This window comes from Hypanus sabinus, chromosome 14, assembly GCF_030144855.1.
Source record: "Hypanus sabinus isolate sHypSab1 chromosome 14, sHypSab1.hap1, whole genome shotgun sequence".
Classification (NCBI taxonomy): Eukaryota; Metazoa; Chordata; class Chondrichthyes; order Myliobatiformes; family Dasyatidae; genus Hypanus; species Hypanus sabinus.
This window is the reverse complement of record NC_082719.1, coordinates 27766775-27788405: the sequence shown is the minus strand read 5'-3', so window position 1 is coordinate 27788405 and position 21631 is coordinate 27766775.

Sequence of the window (21631 nt, the reverse complement as noted above, 5' to 3'; positions counted from 1 at the left end):
CTTGTCGGTTGTGAGTGTTTCTGAGTGAAGCTTTCTAGGCAGGTGTCTCTCTGACTGTGTTATTTAAATGAGACATTTCAAATTAACACCCTCTGTACAGAATTCCCAATGGCGGAAACTGGGCAGTAAAACTGAAATTGAGTGACACATTAAAGGGAGGATGTACTAACTTGAATAACGCATCAGTGCTCTTTGTTGTACTGTGCTTTCCTCTGGGAACTATATGTTAAACATTTTTGTTGACAGAAAAGGTTTTTTGTATGTGTGGATGGACAGACCCAGATACAGGTTTCCCCCACTATCTGAAGGTAGTGCATTCGTATGAAACCTTTTGTATGCCAAAATGGCGTAAAGCGAAGAAGCAATTACCATTAATTTATAAGGGAAAAATTTTTGAGCGTTCCTGGACCCAAAAAATAACCTACCAGATCATACCAAATAGCACATAAAACCTAAAATAGCACTACCATACAGTAAAAGCAGAAATGATATGATAAATATACGGTCTATATAAATTAGAAATAATGCATGTACAGTTTAGTTTCACTTACCAGAATTAGGAAGATTTAGCCAAAAACAGATTTGTAGAGAAAAAAATCGGCACGTACGCGCATGCGCACACACCTGCCCATGCAAGGCTTCACGGTCATGGTAGTCTTTCTTGGGGTAAACACAAGTTTAGAGCGGTCGACTCTTTTTGTAAAAGCGAAAATCCTCTTCAGATTTCTTTCGGTTAGTGAAAACAGGTACTAATGTCAGTCTTTCTTAAAAGCAAAGTGGCGTAAAGCGAACTTTTGCAAAATGGGGGACACCTGTATAAGAATGGACAGAGGTTCGGCTTCCGTAATCTCATAAATTAACTCTGGATGTTAACTCGCCATCTTAGTTTGGTAGAGGTAATTGTAGATAGCTGGGTCAAGGGATATGGGGAGAGGGCAGGAATGGGGTACTGATTGTGTATGATCAGCCATGATCACAGTGAATGGCGGTGCTGACTAGAAGGGCTGAATGGCCTACTCCTGCACCTACTGTCTATTGTCATGACATGAATCCATTTTAAGGATGAGGTTTTGGGGTACTTGGAGGCACATATTAAAATAGGCCAAAGTCAGCATTGTTTCCTTAAGGGGCAATCTTGCCTGACAAAGGAAAATCAGTGGATATTGTTTACATGGATTTTCAGAGGCTTTTGACAAGATGCAGTATATGAGGCTGATAAACAAGATAAGAGCCCATGGTATTACGGGAAATATATGAGCATGGACAAAGACTGGCTGACTGTCAGAAGACAAGGGGGCATTTTCTGGTTGACTGCGGTGACTAGTGGTCAATGTTGGGTCTGCTACTTGTGATGATGCAAAGATAGGTAGGGGGGCAGGTTGTTCTACCTGTAGAGGCACTGTTCATTTTGCATACATATTGTTTTGTACAAACATTGCTTCCTGTTCATTAGCTTTTTTTTACATCATTACCAGTGCGGGTTAATTTGGAATTTGACATGAAGCACACACAGTAGAAAGACACCCACTCTGGTGTGCACAGCATAGTTACAGAATGTTGCATGTGTGTAGTACCTTAATCGTGAGAATAATCAATAGTATTAGTATATTCGGGTGTGCAACAATTCAGTGTTGAATTTAATACATTTTTTACTTAACTTTCTGCAGTTTCACAAAGGATTTTTATTTAAAAAATCAGGTGATTTTAGAGAAGGTGTTTAACTGCCTGCTAGCATGTCGAGAGCAGTAGTGGTGGTGCTGAGGCAACAGGGAATCTGCAGAAGGACTTGGACAGTTTAGAAGTGACAGATATCATATGGTATAGGGACATGTATGCTTATACATGCTGGTAGAAAGAATAAAGGAATAGACTATTTTCTAAACAAGGAGTGAATTCAGAAATTGGAGGTGCAAAGGGACATGGAAGTCCTAGTGTAGAATGCCTTAAAGGTTAACTTACAGCTTAAGTCATTAGTAAGGAAAGGCAAATGCAATGTCAGCATTCATTTTCAGAATCAGAAATCTGAAATCAGAATGAGGTTTATTGTCACCGGCACGTGACGTGATAGTTGTTAACCTAGCAGCAGCAGTTCAATGCATTACATAATATAGCAGAGAGAGAAAAAAATAATAAGTAAATCAATTACGGTATACGTATTGAATAGATTAAAAAAAGTGCAAAAACAGAAATACTGTATATTTTTAAAAAAAGTGAGGTAGTGTCCAAAGATTCAATGTCCATTTAGGAATCGGATGGCAGAGGGGAAGAAGCTGTTCCTGAATCGCTGAGTGTGTGCCTTCAGGCTTCTGTACCTCCTACCTGGTGGTAAAAGTGAGAAGAGGGCAAGCTCTGGGTGTTGGAGGTCCTTAATAATGGACGTTGCCTTTCTGAGGGATATAAAAGCGAAGATCTAATGATGAGGCTGAGTAAGGCATTGGTCAGAATACATTTGGAGTATTGTGAACAGTTTTGGGCCCTTATCTAAGAAAGGATTTGCTGGCATTGTAGAGTGTCTAGAGGAAACTTACAGAATCTTCCTGTGAATGAAAGAGTTAACTTATGAGGAGCACTTAATGACTCTGGGTCTGTACTCCTTGGCGTTTAGAAGAATAGCAGGGAATTTCATTGAAACCTATTGAATATAAATAGGCCTAGGTAGAGTAGATGGAGAGAGGATGGTTCCAGTAGTGGGAGAGAAGGCACAGCCTCAGAATACAAGGATGTCCTTTTAAAACAGAGATGAGGAAGATTTTTATGTAGCCAGAGAGTGGTGATAGCTGCAGAGGCCAAGTCTTTGGGTAAATTTAAAGCAGAGGTTGATAGGTTCTTGATTAGTAAGGATGTCAAAGATTAGAAGAAGGCAGGAGATTGCAGTTGAGGGGGGGAGATAAACTAGCTGTGATCGAATGGCAGAACACACTTGTTTGGCCAGTTGGCTTAATTCGAGTCCTGTGTCTTGTGGTCTTCTGCATCATGAGTGGCACTGCCATGCTTTTTTTGAAACGAGCTAAATGGTAGGAGACCTGACTAGGGTACCATAACATTTAATAACATTTCAGTAGTTTCATTTAATATCAGAGAAAGTATACAATATCCAAACTGAAATTCTTGTTCTTCACAGACATCCACAAAAACAGAAGAGTGCTCCAAAAAATGAGTTACAGTAAAAACATTAGGACCCCAAAGCCCCCGCACTCCCCCCTCCCACACACAAGCAGTAGCAGCAACAACCCTCCCCTCCCCCACTTACTCAGCACCTTCCACCCACCAAGCAAGCAATAGCAAAGACCGCAAGAAAGATTGTGATCTGCAGTACAACAAAAACTAATCGTTTACTCAACAATTCAACATACCGTAAACACAAAGTACACCGCAGATGCTGTGGTCAAATCAACACATACAAACAAGCTGGATGAACTCAGCAGGTTGGGCAGCATCCGTTGAAAGGAGCAGTCAACATTTCAAGTTCATCCAGTCTTGGAAACTGAAAGGCAAGCTCATCTCCTACAACGCATCCTCAGGATATTGAAAAATGGCTGCCAAGAGCCGTAAGTTTGAGTGTAGCTCTATGTCAGGGTCTTCTAAAGAACCCCATCTATATCTTGAAAAGGAAAAAGAGAGATATTAAAGCTAGTTATCTGTTACACAGATGAGCTTGAAGAAGTCACTGTCAAGGGCCATCGTAGCTCTGCCCATCAAGTTTGAAGGAAGTTGAACTAGGCCTTGAAGTAGACTGAGAGTTCAGTACTAAAGCCCAAGTGATTGAAGTGTGGTGTGAAAGGAATGCATATGAAATGAGGGGTGGTTGGTTGTAAACTGATGGAGAATCTGTAGCATTGGGTAGCTTTACTCACCTGGTGATGTCACTGAAGTACCTCCTGAACGTCAAATCTTTGTTCATGCTCATTTGCCAATTCCCTAGAGCAGAGGTTCCCAACCTGGGGTGCCTGCACCCCCAGGGAGTGCGAGATGGAATTTCAGGGGGTGTGACAAAGAGTGGCTTGTGTCCTTGAGTGACGACTCACGAGTCATCACTCAGCCAGCTGCCAGTGTGCCTTGAAAAGTGGTAGTAACATTTGTCCCAAGCACACTCCAGTCTCCCGCTGCCCGAGTCAGCATTGAGGATTCTCATCAGTGTTACCTGGGAGTCACACCTCAGAGTTGAGGAGTCTCATTAATGTTAGCTAGAAGGTTACATCTCAGAGTTAAAAATCATCTCATAATGCCAAAATCTTTATACATCCCGAATCAACCATTGAGTAATGACTTTGCTTTAAAACCAAACCCGCAGACAGTAGGTAAATTATTCAATTATAAAATTTTTAAAAGCCGCATTTTGATAAAAAGCAGCTGAAGTCATTCATTCCTATTTGTCTCAATGCATTAAAGAAGTTTTTGAATTCCAAAGGTTTTTTTTCTCTTAAAAGATTTTTCTCTTGAATTGTTGATAAATTTGAATTGTGTTAGTTGAGGAGGTATCATGGTTAGCACCAAGGACTTTGAATCGTGTGATGGGAGTTCACATCTCTGGTAAACATCGGAAATAGGTGTGTAAATTCAGTAGAGAACAGCCTAATAAGTTGTGTTGCGTCCCTGTAAAATCGTCCACCTGACGATTTATCTTGGCGTAACCGCAGATAATATCGTAATATAATATTTGAAAGCATATTTCTTGAGATACTTTGCTATAGGCATGACTGGTTGAGTAAAGCGGTCATCCCTGACTTAGTCAGATAGTTTTTCTCATATTAGCTCATATTTTTCTCTTTACCCTTAACCCTTCATTAATCCCTCATCATGTCAAAAAGAAGGAAATGGAATGATGACTATGTGTGCTTTGGTTTCACTTGCACGACAGGAAATGATGGCTTGCAAAAACCCCAGTGCATTCTTTGTAGCGTTGTGTTTTCCAACTCAAATCTGAAGCCATCCAAGCTTCAAGAGCACTTCAAGAACAAGCATGGTGGAGCTGATGGACATAATGTTGGGTCTTTGAAAATCAAAAGAGCTCGTTTTGATTCACAAGGAACTCTTCCAAAATTAGGTTTCGTTTCTGTTGAAAAACCACTACTTCTTGCTTCATACCAAGTGGCATATAAAGTGGCCAAATGCAAGAAGCCCCACACAATTGTGGAGGATCTCATCAAGCCATGTGCACTGGAAATGGCAACAATTACCCTGAGCAAAGAAGCAAGAAAAAAATTTGAACAGGTGCCCCTATCAAATAATGTAATTCACAACTGAATCAGTGATTTGAGTGAAAATATTTTGGACCAAGTTATCTCAGATGTCAGAGCTAGTCCTCTAATAGAGCTAAATCTCTATTCAGTTGCATGAGTCAACTGATGTCTCCAGTTGTAGTCAACTCATCACATTAATGAGGTATGTCAATGATGGTGCTGTGAAGGAAGATTTCCTGTTTTGTAAAGATCTGAAAACAAACACAACTGCAAAGGATGTGATGCAGCTGGTGAAAGACTTCTTTGCCAAACATGATTTAGATATCAAAGTCATTGGTTCTGTGTGCACTGACGGGGCACCTACAAAGCATGGAAATAAACCTGGCTTTTCTGCATTGATGAAAAAGAAGATTCCAGACTTGCAAGTTTTCTTCATCGGCATGCTTTGGCATCAAAAACATTGCCTCCAAATTTGAAGAAAGTCCTTGATACTTGTGTGAAGATCATCAACTGGATCGGGGGCGTGCTTTGAACCATCGCATCTTCAAATCATTTCGACGATCTGGGAAGTGAGCATTCAGCTTTGCTTTTCCACACAGAAGTCTGTTGGTTGTCACGAGAACAAGCTTTAACCCGCTTCTTTGAACTGCGGGACGAAATCAAAGCTTTTCCTGGAGGAATATGATCTGGAATCTGGTTGGGACAATGGAATCACAGGGATTCGCCCAAATGCTTAATTAGCTGACATTTTCACTTGTATGAATGACCTGAGTGTTTCTCTTCAAGGAAAAGGGATAAACATATTAAAGGCTTATGAAAAGTTGAATGCCTTCAAAGAAAAGTTACATCTTTGGCGGCGAAGGATGGAAAGAGGCAGTCTCTCAAATTTTGCTTCACTAGAAGAGTTGGTTGATGATGCTGGATCCATAACTCCTACTGTGCGTGAAGAAATTGTGGCTCATTTGGAAATGCTGTCAGAATCGTTTGTTGGATATTTTGCTGCTGGAGACCTGAAGATTTCAGAAGAATGGATCATGAATCCATATTCCTACAATTTGGAGAAAATGTCAGATGAAGAGCTTTAGGAAGATCTTATTGATTTGTGGACAAACTGAGCTCTTGAAATGCAATTTGAAAGCAAGACTTTGGAGGAGTTTTGGTGTGCAGCACTGGATGTGTTCCCAAGACTTGGTGGATAAGCACTCCATGTCCTCATTCCATTTGTAACAACATACTTGTGTGAATCTGGATTCCGTTCTCTTTTGTCAATCAAGACAAAATCTAGGAATCGCCTGAATCCACAGGCAGCCCTGCGGATCGCAGTCAGCAAGAAATTTCCACATTTTGACAAAATCATGAATGAGAAGCAGGAGTAAAGAAGTCATTGAATTTTATGTTCACAATTGGGATTGATTTTACTGTTTACAATTTTTTCTGAATAAATTAGAAACTAATTGCTCAATTTATATTTGCATTTTATGCACTGAGTTAAAAGCTTATTCTTTAAAGTTCAATTTGTTCACCTGCAGTATTGTATGTGGTTCAATTTGTGGTTCAGAAATTAGAAATTAGACTTCTTCATCTTCAAATGTGATATTACTTTTGTAAGGGGTGCAAACATTAATCAAACATTTCCTGGGGTGTGGAGCATAGAAAAGGTTGGGAACCACTGCCCTAGAGTCTGGGCTGACAAACTGCCATTGAGTCCAGACGCAGGCTTTTCCCTTCTTGATTCCATCTTTCACTTTGAACTTCATTACACAATCTACAGGAACCCAAACAACCACATTCATCGCAGAGGGAAAATGAGTCCTTAAAAAATTCATGTCGAAGTTGCCAGCTTCAGTTATAGATGTTTGTGATCAGTGAAAAGACAAACGAAGGAAGAAAGATGAAGATGAGGCATGGTGTTAGAATGAGACATTGCTGCATGTCCCATGATGTTGCATTGTTTGTTATTTGCTATTGCCCCCATTCCAACCCATTGACCTTCCTTATTATCATTATGCATTTTCAAATTGACAGCTACTTAGAACATGGAATGTGGGACCAGAAGTTACTATTGATGCAGAGACTGTAGTATCATTTAAATGAGAATTAAATCATAAATGAAAATGCAAAGGCATATGAGGAAAAGAGGTTGAATTGGGAGCGGTGTACACATATTTCTAGTTTAATAACCAAGTGCATCAGATCATTTGCACAACAGTTGACTAGATGGATTGCTACAAAAACACATCCTATTTCCTCTTCCTCTTCCTTTTTATCTCTACCCCCCTCTTTTGTCATCCCGTCCCCTAAAATAGAAGGATGAGATCAGGCAAGTAGCTGTATAACCAATAGTATGTTGCCTCAAACTTGATCTTGACTCCGAATTTTGTGAAGTTAACATATTCTCTCCACCTGTTTTATTCCCCAGGTGCTCCAGTCCCCTGTAAATAGTCCCCTGTGTAGATGAGTTGTAGTATCTGGAGGGACTTAATGAGAAGAGTTATGCAGGGTATTAATGTAGGATTAGTGTTCGTGGGTGGTTGATGGCTGGCACAGGCTTGGTGGGCCGAATGGCCTGTTTCTGAATCTAGGTTCTTCTTCAGTTATACGAGTTTCTCTGGCCAGTCTTCAACTATTCACTGGTGATCCATTGTACTCTTGTGTTGGGAAGTCCCAACCATAGGGTGATGATGTCATTCTGTCAAGTATTCATTTCATTGTTTTCTGTGACTCTACTTAAGTAGCTGATGGCAGTACTATTTTCCATTTATGCTTTTTCTGGCTCTCACCCATTTCCCTTACCCACAGGATCAGTAGTGCTAGAATGTTTGTGCACCCTGTAGAATTTTCTCTATTTCTGCATAAATATGACCTAAAATGTGATCAGATCTTCACATAAGTCTTAAAACTAGATTAAAAAAAACAATTAAATAAATAACACAAAACATTATACATAGTTGTTCATTTATTCTTTTTGAGAAAAATGTTCCAATATTACATGTATTTGTCGGAAAAAGTAAGTGAACCTTTGCTTTCAGTAACTGGAGTGACACTCTTGTACAGCAATAACTTCAACCAAACATTTCCTGTAACTGTTGATCAGTCCCACACATCAGCTTGGAGGAATTTTAGACCATTCCTCCTTACAAAACTGCTTCAACTCTGGGCTTCCTTGCATGAACTGCTTGCTTCAGGTCCTTCCACAACATTTCTACAGGACTTCCTCTTGGCCATTCCAAAACACAAATTTTCTTTTTCTTAAACCATTCTGTTGTTTATTTACTCTTGTCTTTTGGATCATTGTCTTGTTGCATTATTCAACTTCTATTAAGCTTCAGGTGATGGACCGCTACCATAACATCCTCCTGTAAAATGTCTTGATACAATATTGAATTCATTGTTCCCTCAATGATTGCAAGCTGTCCAGGTCCTGAGGCAGCAAAGCAGCTCTTAATCATGATGCTACATCTACCATGCTTCATAGTTGGAATGAGGTTTTGGCATTGATGAGCAGTGCCCCTTTCCCTCCAAGCATAGTGGTGTGCATTTCTGCCAAAAAGTGTTGTGGAACATCCAGGTGCTATTTTGCAAACTTGACACGTGCAACAATATTTTTTTGGAGAGCAGTGATTTGTTCCGTGATGTCCTTCCATGAGCACTATTCTTCTTCAGTGTTTTTCTTATAGTGCACACATGAACAGAGACTTTAGGAAGTTCTAGTGATTTCTATAGGTCTTTTACTGTTACCCTTGGGTTCTTGTTCACCTCCAGTTTTGCACATTGTGCTCTTGGTGTGTGAAATTTAAAGGATGCCCACTTCTAGGAATAGTAGCAATAGTACTGAGTTTCCTCCATTTGTGGACAATTATTCTTACTGTGGACTGATGAACACTTTTCCCAGCTTCTGGCATCTGTACAATTTTTCTTTTAAGGTCCTCTGGATGTTGTTTTGATCAAGGCATGGTGCACATAAACAGATCTTAAGAAAGAGCAGGCAGGCCCTGTCAGTAACCTGACTTTGTGTTTTTTAATAGGGGCAGGGCACCTCTACAACCCACACCTCCAATCTCATCTCATTGATTGGAACACCTGTCTCCAAATAGCTTTTGTAGAAGGCATTACCCCAGAGGTTCACATACTTTTTCTGGCAAATACATGTAATGTTGGATCATTTTTTGCAATAAATAAATGAACAAGTATAATGTTTTTTGTGTTACTTATTTAATTGGGTTCTCTTTATCTATGAAGATCTGGTCACATTTTAGGTCATATTTATACAGAAATGGGGAAAATTCTACAGGGTTCAGGAACTTTCTAGCACCACTGTACTTTGTGTGGGAACATAGCTCCATAAGCACCCTACGGCAACCTGCCCTTCAGAGTGTCCCGCAGTCAAGGGCAGAGATCAACAAAGTCAAAATACTTCAAGAATTGCAAATAGGCACAGATCTTCTGTAGTTAAACTTATCCATCAGGGAGCCTTTTTGTATCTTCCACTGCTGCTTACATATGTCACTTCAATTAACATTCATTAGACTACATTAGTATATGTAATGTATCTTGTTCATCTTTGCCAAGACAGATTTGAATAACTTGCATTAACATCTGATTAAGTGTCTCCATTTGCTTTATGTTATGGAGAAAGATGCTCTGATAAAATTTGAAGGATTCTGGACTGTAGAAAGAGTAAAGGCAAATAACACCTCACATAACTGTCTAAAACTCCATAGCAAATGCAGAGCTGGATGTTTTCTCATCTGCGTGATTCAAAGCAACTTTCAAAAAGGTTCAGAGGTTTAATTTATTATCAAAGTATGTACGCAGAATATAACTCTGATATTCATCTTCTCCAGATAGACATAAAGTCGAGGTAAACCCTGGAAGTCATTAAGGCCCTTCCACATGAAAAAGAAAATGAATCCACACCCCCAGCCTCTCTAACAGCCCGACACATGCACTTTTCTGTTCTGGACCTTCCTCTGATGTTTCTGCCTTTAACTTTAAGGCTAAAATGCTCTTCAAAGTGTAAGTCTTCTGGAAATCCAAAAAAATATTTGCTGGCTTTGATTCTGTACCAAAAGCCAGCTCCTCAATCCTTCTTTCCAACATCCACACCATTAACAGTAACACCACATTTGGATATTGGTCAAAGGAATCTTCCAGAAATTATTATGTGACTTCTGCTGGCAGTTTACAACACTGTCATCTCTTGTTCACCTTGTTTTTCAAACAAAAACATTATTAAGATATTAGCATCATTGTGGGGGCCATAGTTATTGCTCATTCTTTGCTCCCCTATTTGTTGTAGCATACAATTGAAATTCGGTCACTTTTCTGTTCTTCTCCACCAGCCTATTTCTAAACTGGTTAAGGTTTATTTCAAAGTTTGATGGTCTGAAGTACATGCCGTCTGTAAATGCATATATGACATATTAATAATATGCTCTTAAATTAAATCATGAATAATAGCCACAATTATATAAATTTCATGTTGCTTATTTAAAACTGAATTCAGATACAGTCTGAGATGCTGCTGGTTCAAAACAAAATACAGATTGTTTTCATTATGGTTGATTCAGCGGATGAAGAAAATTCCACAAGGAAAGCCTACTATATTTAAAAAGGCTATATTCAATTGTATATAAGCAAATTGTTTATGCTCTTCTCCCTTCACATTCTTGAGCTAGTTCTGCTTGTAAAATGCAAGAAGTCACAAGTATTTGATAAGCACTTGTGGGAATTCTCTTTGTTATATCACTCTTATTTCCAGACAGCAATGATAATATTGTTCAAATAAAGTACAAAGTTAATTTATTATCAGAGTACACACATGTCACTACATACAACCCTGAGATTCTTTTTCTGCAGGCATACTCAGCAGGTCTATAGAATAGTAACTGTAAACAGGATCAATGAAAGAGCAAGAGCATAGAAAACAACAAACTATTGAAACACAACTATAGATAAATAGGAATGTAATGGCTTCACTGTAATGTTAGCTGCTGGGGTAATGGTTTCTCTGTAGCAGCAATGTTTGGGTTATAACTAGTGATAACGGGACTTTGGTATTCAGTGGCTATCCAATGGGGGAAATGTTATTCTTTCTTGTGTGTCTGGAAGCTGTTGGTTTTGTGGGCTTTTGCCAGAAGGCCCGACGGGAATGAAAAGAGACTTGAGAGAGTCGGTGGGCTGCCCGACCAGGTGGACTCTGGGCGGGAGTCCAGGGGCCGGCGACGCTCAGAGGAGATCGAATGGTGGAAAGAAGATCTTGCTGAATGAGCTCCAGCGAATTGTGCAGAGACTGTTTAATAAGATTGGCGCCCGTTTATTTTATATTTTGTTTTTCTACTAACCACATAGTCAAAGTAAGAGTTATAAATCGTAATTGTTTAACCGCATATCGTGTACTGTTCGTTATTTCTGGGTACTGATTTGAAACGGGGGCACATTGCGCTGCATCCATCCAAATGATGTTTATTAAGTTTGGCCGGGCAGGGGGGGTTTCTCGGTTAGGCTGCTGAACAAAACGAGTGTTACAGGAATAAATAACGATAGCATGAAATAACAAAATAAAGTATCCTTAACGTGAGGTAATTGGTTGTGGGAACATCTCGATTGATGACTGTATATGCTGAAGCTACATTTTATTGTGCCTTTGCATTTAATTATTTGTGTAAGCATTCACACTATATAAAATTATAAGAAATGGCTGCTGTGTATTGTGTGTGGTGTAGTTTACGCCTGTGAGCTTAGACTTGAATTGCTTGTGGAGAATATGGGAAAGACTGGTGTGAAAATGGAGATTTCTAGTCACCCACTAATTATTAGGTTTGTGTTGCCTGTGTGTGTATCTTAATCTGTAATGAGATGTCAGCGGTGGAGGTTTTAAAGCTGCATCGCCACGTGCATATTCAACATGGTAATGAAACACAGAAATGCTTGCCTTGTTTTCTTACTCTCTTTCCTTCCTGTACTTTGCAAGTTTTCATTATGCAGATATGAATAGTCATAAAATGTATACTGCATTCTTGCATATATTATTTGGATTAATGAAAATTCTTGATATGTGATGTGCTCTGAAGTCCTTTATTATCAAGGAATAAGAGACAATTTGCTTCCTCTAGAATTAACAACTCATCCAATGAGCAGGTGCTTCTATGTGATTTTTAAAAAGTATTTATTATTAGCAATAAAAAAGGTAACAGTTCTTTTAAAAAAGCAAGTGTATTTCACTGCCATTGTTTAAAATGACAGGAGTTTTTGGTGTTCCAATTGTATATGAGGTGTTATGACATGACTTCTCCCCTCTGTGTTTCTTTATTGATCCTCGCTGCAGATTTTAAAACATGTATAATCTTTCTGACAATTGTGCTTGTGCTGGAGGTGATCGAAATTCATACAAAACCTCTGTGACAGATTTAATACTGAACTATTGACAGACATGTGGATTGTCATGTAAGTTCACCATTTTATATTTACATCTGTCAAACCATCTGTATTTAGGAGTACCTGGTGATTTTTGTTATTGATTATACAGTTAGTATTAGTTTCCTCTTCTGATCTTTTGCTGGGAATTATGGTGTGGAGGTCTAAACTGGCTGTTAGTACTCGGCACTGACAGAACAAGTCCTTCAATCTTGTTGGATTTTTCACATTTGTTGAGGTGCAGCAGTCAAAGGGACACAGCAGAAATGGAGAAATGAGCACCTGTTCCATATTAAGACTTATTTGGAACCAGATGCTCTTTTGAACCAGTAAGGCCTGAGCTAACGGGGGTACTTGGCCCTTTGTAATGAAGCTGCTTATCACAGCATTGCTGTGCTCACTTAAATGCAGGTGAGGCTAGATCTAAATGTCCAGTTTTGTGCATTTCAGGTTGCATGATTTCCTGCAGCTGACAAGTAACATTGGTGTGAGGTGGTAAGTAGTTGGGAGAGGCATTTACTCAGAAACAATTTGACTTGCGTTACTGTCAGTCATAGGGCGGTGGGGTGGAGACACCACTCCGTCAAAGGAGGTGTAAGGCGCTCCTTCCCTTCACTCGGTTGCAGTCACCCTCGGACAAGAGGTAGCACCTGCTCAGTCCCCCCCCTGGAATCAGGGTCACGTGAAACCATGGGAGCAGGTGGTGGTTGGTCACATGAGCAGTTGGTGCAAATCACAAAGCCTGGTTATGCAATCACTGATGCCGGGCAATCTCTGTAGAGTATTGCTAATGTCTGGGATCACCCATCTTGTAAAGACACTGCCCAGAAGAAGGCAATGGCAAACCACTTCTGTAGAAAAAATTGCCAAGAAAAATCATGCTTGTGGAAAGACCATGATTGCCCACATCATATAACAAGGTACATAATGAGGATGATAATGACTCTCAGTCAAGTAGAAATTGCCCGTCCCTTGAACAATATTGGTAAGATATAGTTCAACTTTATACAGGCTTTGTTGTTTGGCAATTCTGCATTGGTTGAACATAGAATACTTAGTTAATGATCTATGTTTTAGGCTGTATTCTGAGACTGAGGGAGTCTAACTTGTGCTCCAATTTGTGTGTTCTCAGCCAATGTGGGATCTGCAGAATTTTCTATGGATGGGGCAGATGGTAGACAAAGTGGAGTGTGGCTGGGCTAATTGTGAAGTTGTCCTTTCTTTCTACTTCTTATTGGGATTACCTTTGTATGGCCTCAAAATTCTCAACACCACCTAAGTGTTCTCTTTTCACTGATTTATGGGCCAGAGATTTTTCTCAGTCTATCTGGTAATCTCTTCCCATGGCAGTCCTTGAATGTCCAGTTCGGCAGTTTGGTGTTATAAAAGCCTTAATATGGAACAGGTGTTCACTTCTCCATTTCTGCTACCTCCCTTTTGACTGCTGCACCTCAATGCATGTGAATAGAGTGGCCTTTCAATGAAGCCTACTGACTGTAACTAGGTCCACAGCACTGGAGATGTTGGCCTGGGAGAGAAAACTGATGTTGGCTTGTTTGTCATTGCAGTGAATATGGAGGATTTGTAGAAACATTGCTATTGATATCTTCCTAGTGCCCTAAAATGCTTGCTGTAACTAGCACAGACCTGAAAAGCAGATGGAAAAGCAAAGACCACATTGCCCAGTAGATCCTGGGTTTTATGCTAAGGCTGAGGTTTTGTACTTCAAATATTGTTTTTAGTTCAAGCCCGCTAACAAGATTGGCATTTTTTTACTTGGGATTATTTTAACTTTGTTTGTCAAGAACACGCAGTGCTTATTTTACCTGTTCACATGTACTGCTTTGAACTTGATCCTTTCAAATCTCCTGGGGCGTGAATCTGCTTAATATTGTTCCCTAGTCTGGAATTTGTGACTTGCTTTCTCAGTTCACTTATCCATGCCCAGTGTGCAATTGTCAGCAAGTTCAGCGTGCAGACAGGGTGAACTATGGGTTTCTCTTCCTCTCTGAGGTTCATACTGGTGTACCTGCACTAATCACGGTCCCAGTCTGTTACCTTTACCGAACTCTCAATGAAGTTCTCCTTCTTGTCTTTGGACATTTATTGTTAGTAAATTTCAACTAATTCACACAATGCTTTCACCCATGCATATTTCAAGTTTTATTGAACCTAGGAATTGCTTATTGCAGAATATTTTTGCACAAGCTTGTTCAACACTACTTTTTTTTCATAGTTGGTTATCTCCTGAGGATATGTCTCACAGCTAGCTGCTCCAGATAGGATGTGATAATTTCCGTAAATATATTTAAACAAAACAATGTCCTACATTGAGCCAGCCCTTAACATCTAGGTACTGTATTCCAGTAAAACTAAAAAAAAATTGTAGATGCTGGAAATCTGAAACAAAAGTGGAAAATGATGGAAATGTTCATCAAGTCAGGCGGGGTCAGTGGAGGAAACAAAGTTACTATTTCAGCTCCTTGATATGAACTCTGTTTCTCTTTCTACAGAATCTCTCTGACCTGCTGAATGTTTCCAATATTTTCTGTTCTATTGTCACATAATGTCATTTTGATTTCTCTGCTCTAGTCTAATGGTGTGGGACTTCAACCTCTGGCTTCTGTCTCAGATGCAACAAAGTTTTCAAAGTTATTAATTACTGTGTATTTGCCTTTTTTCTTAGTTAATCTAAATTTATTTTCCTTTCTTTGTACCTCTCTTCCCTTTCAGTCCTTGCACTGTTAATTTGGCATTCCTTCAGCTGATTGGGTAAGGATATACTCTATTGCTTGTTGTTTTTAATCAGGTGCCAGCTAACACCTTGCACTTTCAGCAATGTGTGTAACAAAATATTACTGAAATTTAAAAGGCTGAAGGCAGGTCTTACAAATGCCATTTTTAAATGCACTTCCACTGCAGAATATTCGTGATTAATTTCACACATCCAGTTGCAATCTTTGCAATGAACGGTGATGAACTGTTTGAAAATGCTCACAAAATAATGGCTTATGATATTCTGGCAGATGATGGAAAGAGCAAAACTTCAGTGATTACCAGCCGTCATCGGATTTTCTAGAACAAATCATGCATAGGACGGTTCATTAATTTACTTTTGACTACAATGATTGCAGAAAAGTGATAGCAGAAATTGCAGTGGTTTACATCTTGACTTTTGCTCAATAACTGGCCCCAAATGGAAACTTAGAATTTGTTTTCATTTATAAGCAGGTCAAATCATTGCAAAATCGAGAAGTAAGCAGCTGGAGATGAAGACATGCAGTACTATATGTGTATAAGATTGGCAGGAGATCAGAAAACTGCTTTGGCTGGAGTACTGGCTTGTAGATTTATGGTATTAAACTGTATAACATGCAATGTCACTGTGGTACAACTCATTTTGCAAGGCTGTGCGTATTTCATTACTCCTTTGTTCTAAATACATTTTAAAACATACATTGTTTGGTGAGCTTTGGCAATTTTGTAAAGATTCTTCAAATATGTCAGATTTTAAAATCGGGTTTAAAGAGGCTTTCAGTCAACACCTCCAGTGATTGTCACAAATGCCTGTTGTGAATATTAGTTGATTTTAATCCTGTGGTTCTGGTATATGCAAATTCTTCTGTTTAAAAATCCACTGCAGCTCCAAACAAAAACACTTCAAAACTGGAAGGAAAAGAATGGTAAAAAATATCTTCTAAAAATGCTTGTTTGTGCCATTGTCCGTCTTTGTGCTATAGTATGTGCCTAGAATTTATTTTCAAGCAGCGCTGGTGTACCAAATCATAACCTTGAGATGGTGCAATCTTAAACAAAAATGGAATTGCCCATGTGAGGTCTGAATGACAATTCCAAGAGAAGCTTACAGCTAAAAGATTCAGAGACAGGCTATTTCTGTTGTTGTGTGTAACAGGAACTTTATATTTTGCTGGTCTTGTTTGGCCATGAGAGGATTTGCTGTAGTTCCCAATTTTTCTTTCAAGTGCGTGAAATGAAAAGGCAGCTTCCAAAAGAAGAAGAGTGGAGACTGTGACATGTGATGTCAATGGAGAGATGTGCTTTGCTTTTGGAAGTCTTAGATGATATACAAGATGCTGTAGATGTTAAAGCCAAAACCCACAAATAATCTACAAGAGCAATTCGGTGTTCTGAGCAGCATCTGTGAGGAGAAAATGATTATTGATGTTTCAGGTTAAAACCTTGCATCAGGGCTAAGGACAGAGAGGGGCAGATAGCCAGTATAAAGGGGAGGGTGGGAGTGGTGGGACTGGGGCTAGAGTTGATTGGAGGACTGAGGAGAGGTGAAGAATGACGGACAGATCAAGCCAGGATGGTGCGGTAAGGAGATGGAGGCAGTTTGCCAGCAGGTGGGGCAGGGAAAAAAGGGCAGATGGAGCCAGTTTGGGGGAATGGGGGTTGAAAGTGGAGATAGCTGGGAGGTGATAGTGAGAACCACTAGGAGAAAGATAAAGAGCGGATAGTATAACTTTGCAAGGTCTGGGCTCATTACTTAGAATTATTAAGTCATACATTGCAGAAGAGGCCATTTGGCCCACTGTTGGTACACCAACTATTTACATTATTCCTACACTAATCCTATTCTTCCCACATTCCCATCTGCTCCCTCCAGATGTTACCACTCATTCAGGGCAACTTACAGTGGCTAATGAACTGACAAACTAGCATGTCTTTGGGATGTGGGTCAAAACTGAAGTACATAAATGAACCATGCTGAGTCACAAGGTGACCATGCAAACTCCTCACAGACAGTACCAGGGGTCAGAACTAAACCTAAGCTGCTGGAGCACTGTTTTTCTTGTTACTTGAGTAATGAACTATCAGGAAGGGATATTGCTAAATGTGATGTGCCATGGTTGGAAATTAAATTTGGGAAGAATAAAGAGAGCTTTGAACACCTAAGTGTGTGTCTTCTGGCTGGGACTGCTCAAGGCTGATGAATGGCCACAATATGGGAAAACAATCCCACCCTTTGCTGTCAACACCCGTTAGTCATAAGCAGGCTTCACCTTTTCTTAGACCAGCATGGACTCAAAGTGGGCAGCCTTGCCCTCCATAGAATGTGTGAGTGCTTTGCTGTCATAAAGACCTTTCGGAGGAGATTTTTGTTTGTCCTGAGATCGCTGGCCCCTTGTTTCAGACCAAACAGTTTGCCAAGTGTTGCCTGCAGCTCATGGATAAGGGCTATGGCAGCAAAGGCACTCAGAGTGGCTTTGACAGTCAGTGTGGCCCTGCTCTCATTGGCTGTCAAAGCTATCCATTTTACTGATTTTTAAAACTGCTTTGGTACTCACACACTTTCAGTGATGTTTAACATGTGTTTTGAAATAAATTGTAAAATATATATGAGAAATTTGAAACCAACATGAATAAATGATTTAAAAATGTAGCTACTTGTCTTTCTCCTGGGAGCTGATGTCATCAATTCACTTGAAGGGAAATCCAGTGCTTGCACCAACCCAGGCTCGGTATTTCAGAGGGAGAGCTGCTCTCAAGCTGGGCAATTGCCAGTTCTAGTATTATGGTCGGAGGGGAAGGAAGAAGGGTTGTTCGTTTCAAAACAGCCCTGCTTTTGCAGTGCAGAGCTGCCCACTCTAATAGATACTAAGTTAGGTAAGTTTATGTTTCAGTTGTTGCCTTCTCCAGCTGATTTCCACCCCACCCCCACCACCCAAGTCTGAGCCTAACCTTTATTCGAACCTCAGACATAAGCAAATGGCAGGTAGCAAACAAAACCCCTCTATCAATACAGGAGTCATCTCATTGGTTAGTAAGCAAGGAGTCATCCTGGTGAGCAGAAATAAAATTAGGATCAAAACTGAATTTGGTAAGCATCCAAACATTTGAGTATTGAGGGGTTTTCCTCCACAAATGCTACTGACCCGCTGAGTTCCTTCAGCATTTTGTCTATTGCTCCAGACTCCAGCTTTGTGTCTCGTGTTTCCATTTAACTATTCAACTGCAGAGCCTCTTTAAGGGATGTCCTCTTTGAAGTTTTCCTCCTCTCTTCAGTGGCAGCTCTGTGAGACCGTCTGTCACTCCCTGTCTGAGGTTTCTGCTGCTCTTCAACCACATGGTCCAGATAGTCTTGACTTGAAAAGTCAACTGTTCAGTACCCTCCTTAGATGCTGCCTGTCCTGCTGAGTTCCTCAAGCAGTTTGTTTTCTGCTTGTTGCATCTTCTTTAACTACTGGGGCAGTTGCCTAAAATTAGCCTTGGGGATCACATTGATTCTGAGTATTGAAAAGCAGGGAAAATGTTCCTTCATTAGAGTTGTGATAGTTTAAAAAGTAAACATGGTTGGAATTGAAGGGGTGGAGCGAACAAAGAAAATATCTAGAATGGGATTGACACCAATCTGTTATCCATTCTTCTTTCAGAGTGTATAATAGTGAGAGAGTTGATCTTTCTGTAATTACAATGCTTATTGTCACTTTCCTTGCATGAGAAATTCTGAAACTAATTCAGCTGTGTTTTGTTTCCACCTTTGACAGGCTGAGGAAGAAATGCAACAAATCTAGAAACTTACCTTTCATAAAATGAACCAAAGATTGCTAGCATCAACAAAGAAGAGTTAACGTACTGTATTTGATTTTTCTCATGCAGCTTCCAATGAACAGGGAGAAATATCCCCTTCTCAGTTATTTTGCTCTTTCATACCTTGAAATGAAATCACTCATTGTCCAAGTACCCGTTTCCAGAACAGACATAAATCCATAGGGACCAACACAAGTTTTCATGAAGCTAAGCGTGCTGATTAAATTACATTGCTGGTTTAAAGTAGTATCTACTAAATTAATATCCACTACAAGCAATGTTCTATCGCTTAAGGAATAATTAAATCCACATAAATAATTTCTTTTACTTTCCAGATCCTTTGAAACCTGTCATTTCAATTCATATGTGCATCGACTCAATCTGAGTTGCAGTTAGAGCACAATAATTTGGACTGGTGTAACCAGATTTTGAAAAGTAATTGGAGACAGAAACTTGGTATGTCATTGTTCTTTTTGTGATGTATGTGCACTCAGATGTAAACAGGGGGTCAAGTCTCCATGCAGCCATGTGACCTTCTCAGCAGGAAAAGAGGAGCGTGTGGGGGTGACTCAGGGAGGCTCCCCTGGCAGTGACTATTTAAAGTGAATGAAGTCAAAGAGTTAATGCATGTCAACACATCAACATGTTACCAATGAATGAAAATTAGAAATGCTTCAACCTTAAGGTTTTAACTGTTAGATTACTTTGCCTATCAGTCAGATAACGATACTTGAGTGTGATGGGATGCTATTCCAGAACCCCAGGAGGCTCCCTGTTTCAGAGTATAGCCTCCTTGTATGAAGATGGAAATTTATGAGGAGGAAATCATTTTTGCTTGCCTTTGCAAAACAACATACTAGATTTTTGTGAAAAGAGAAGATTTGGCTCCTGAGAGCTGTCTAATAAGATGCAGTTGTTCTATTTTATTCTTGTTTTAATAAAACATAGTATTGCTCTAATTCCTCATCTTCTGTAATTGTAATTTTAACCTTAGGAGTTTGACACTTTGGCTTATGTGTATGGTTTAGCCACTGTGTAAGCATGTTATTTAAAAGTGAATGAGGGAAGCATGCTGCTGGAAGTGTTAGTGTTAGAAAATGCAGCACTGCAGTGTGGAATATTCCTTTTAGAAGGAATTTTAGGTCAGGCAGCTATATAACCACCTATATGCTAACAAGTCTTGCTGCCAGGTTCCTGAGGGGTCCTTGCTGGGAAAAATTAAAACCAAACCTCAGACCTCTCTGTCAGCTTGAAGAATTATATTTTTGCCAGTGTTTGGAGCGGACAGGAAATGACCCTTTCACAAACTGATTTTTAAAAAAACAAGTTTTTCTGCCTAGAGCTATCCGGTCTTTCTCTTGCAGTAGAGGGCTCCCAGAGCATTTCCCAGTGTGTTCTGCTGGTGGCTTGCCTGCACTGTAGCCTGAAGCCCATGTGCACTGTATGGATGTTGATGTTACGGTGTGTAGCTTGATTCTCTGCAAGCATCCAAGATGTCCAGCACACCTCATGACCCTTTCTATTCCTCTCCTTTTGGACCATTTTATAGGAGACACACGCCATATGTGGTACAGCCAGACTATCGGATATATGAGCTGAACAAACGACTGCAGACTCGCACAGAGGTAAGTCCTTCAGCCTTTTTGAAATAGCACATAGTACTTCAGATGTGTTTCTGGGATAATTTTGAAAGGGGCTCATTATGCTGCTTGAAGTATTTCATTATATGCAGAAACACATGGCTCTGATTATTTTTGTAATTAAATTATGAGGTATCTCATTATCTCCAGATGCAAATTAATTGTTTAAGTTGATAAAAGCTGCCGCTTCTTCACAGAATTTAATCAGACGAGCCATTTCTTTTTCCCCAAGGTTTATCTTCATAATACAAATTGTTCTTGATTTAGGTAGGCATCTTCCAAATGGTTAATTTTTTATGAAGTGGAAAAGCTGATTCACATTTTATTTAGATTTGCTTTGGAAGAGTACCTGTGTTTATGTTGAGATGATAATAAGTAACAGTGCAAGCTTATTGCTGGATCAATGTACAACTGGTTGTGTGATACTTACTGTAAGTAAGAGATGCTTGGAATGGCTCTTACTGCTAAATTAGGGACTGTAATAAGAGGCTGAAATGGAAGTTCAGCTTTCTTATTCTCGTGCAACGGAGCTTAGCTGGTTAAATGTAAGGACGTAGCAGGGAACTTGCAGTAAACCTGTCGACCTGTTTATTAAGAAGCAAATTAAATCTTCTGTCATCCAGTTGCTCATAAATTCCACAGTTTATGTGTAAAGATAAACAAGATATTTATTGCAGATCTGAATTTTGTTGGTGGAGTAAATTATGTTATGAATAGAAGTGATACACTCGAAGCATTGCTCAGTTAATTGGAGGCGAAAGCAAGCACAGGTACTAGTTGTACTTTATTCTGACAGTGAACAATATTTCTCTGCTTAGATGTATTTAAATCCACTGAAAG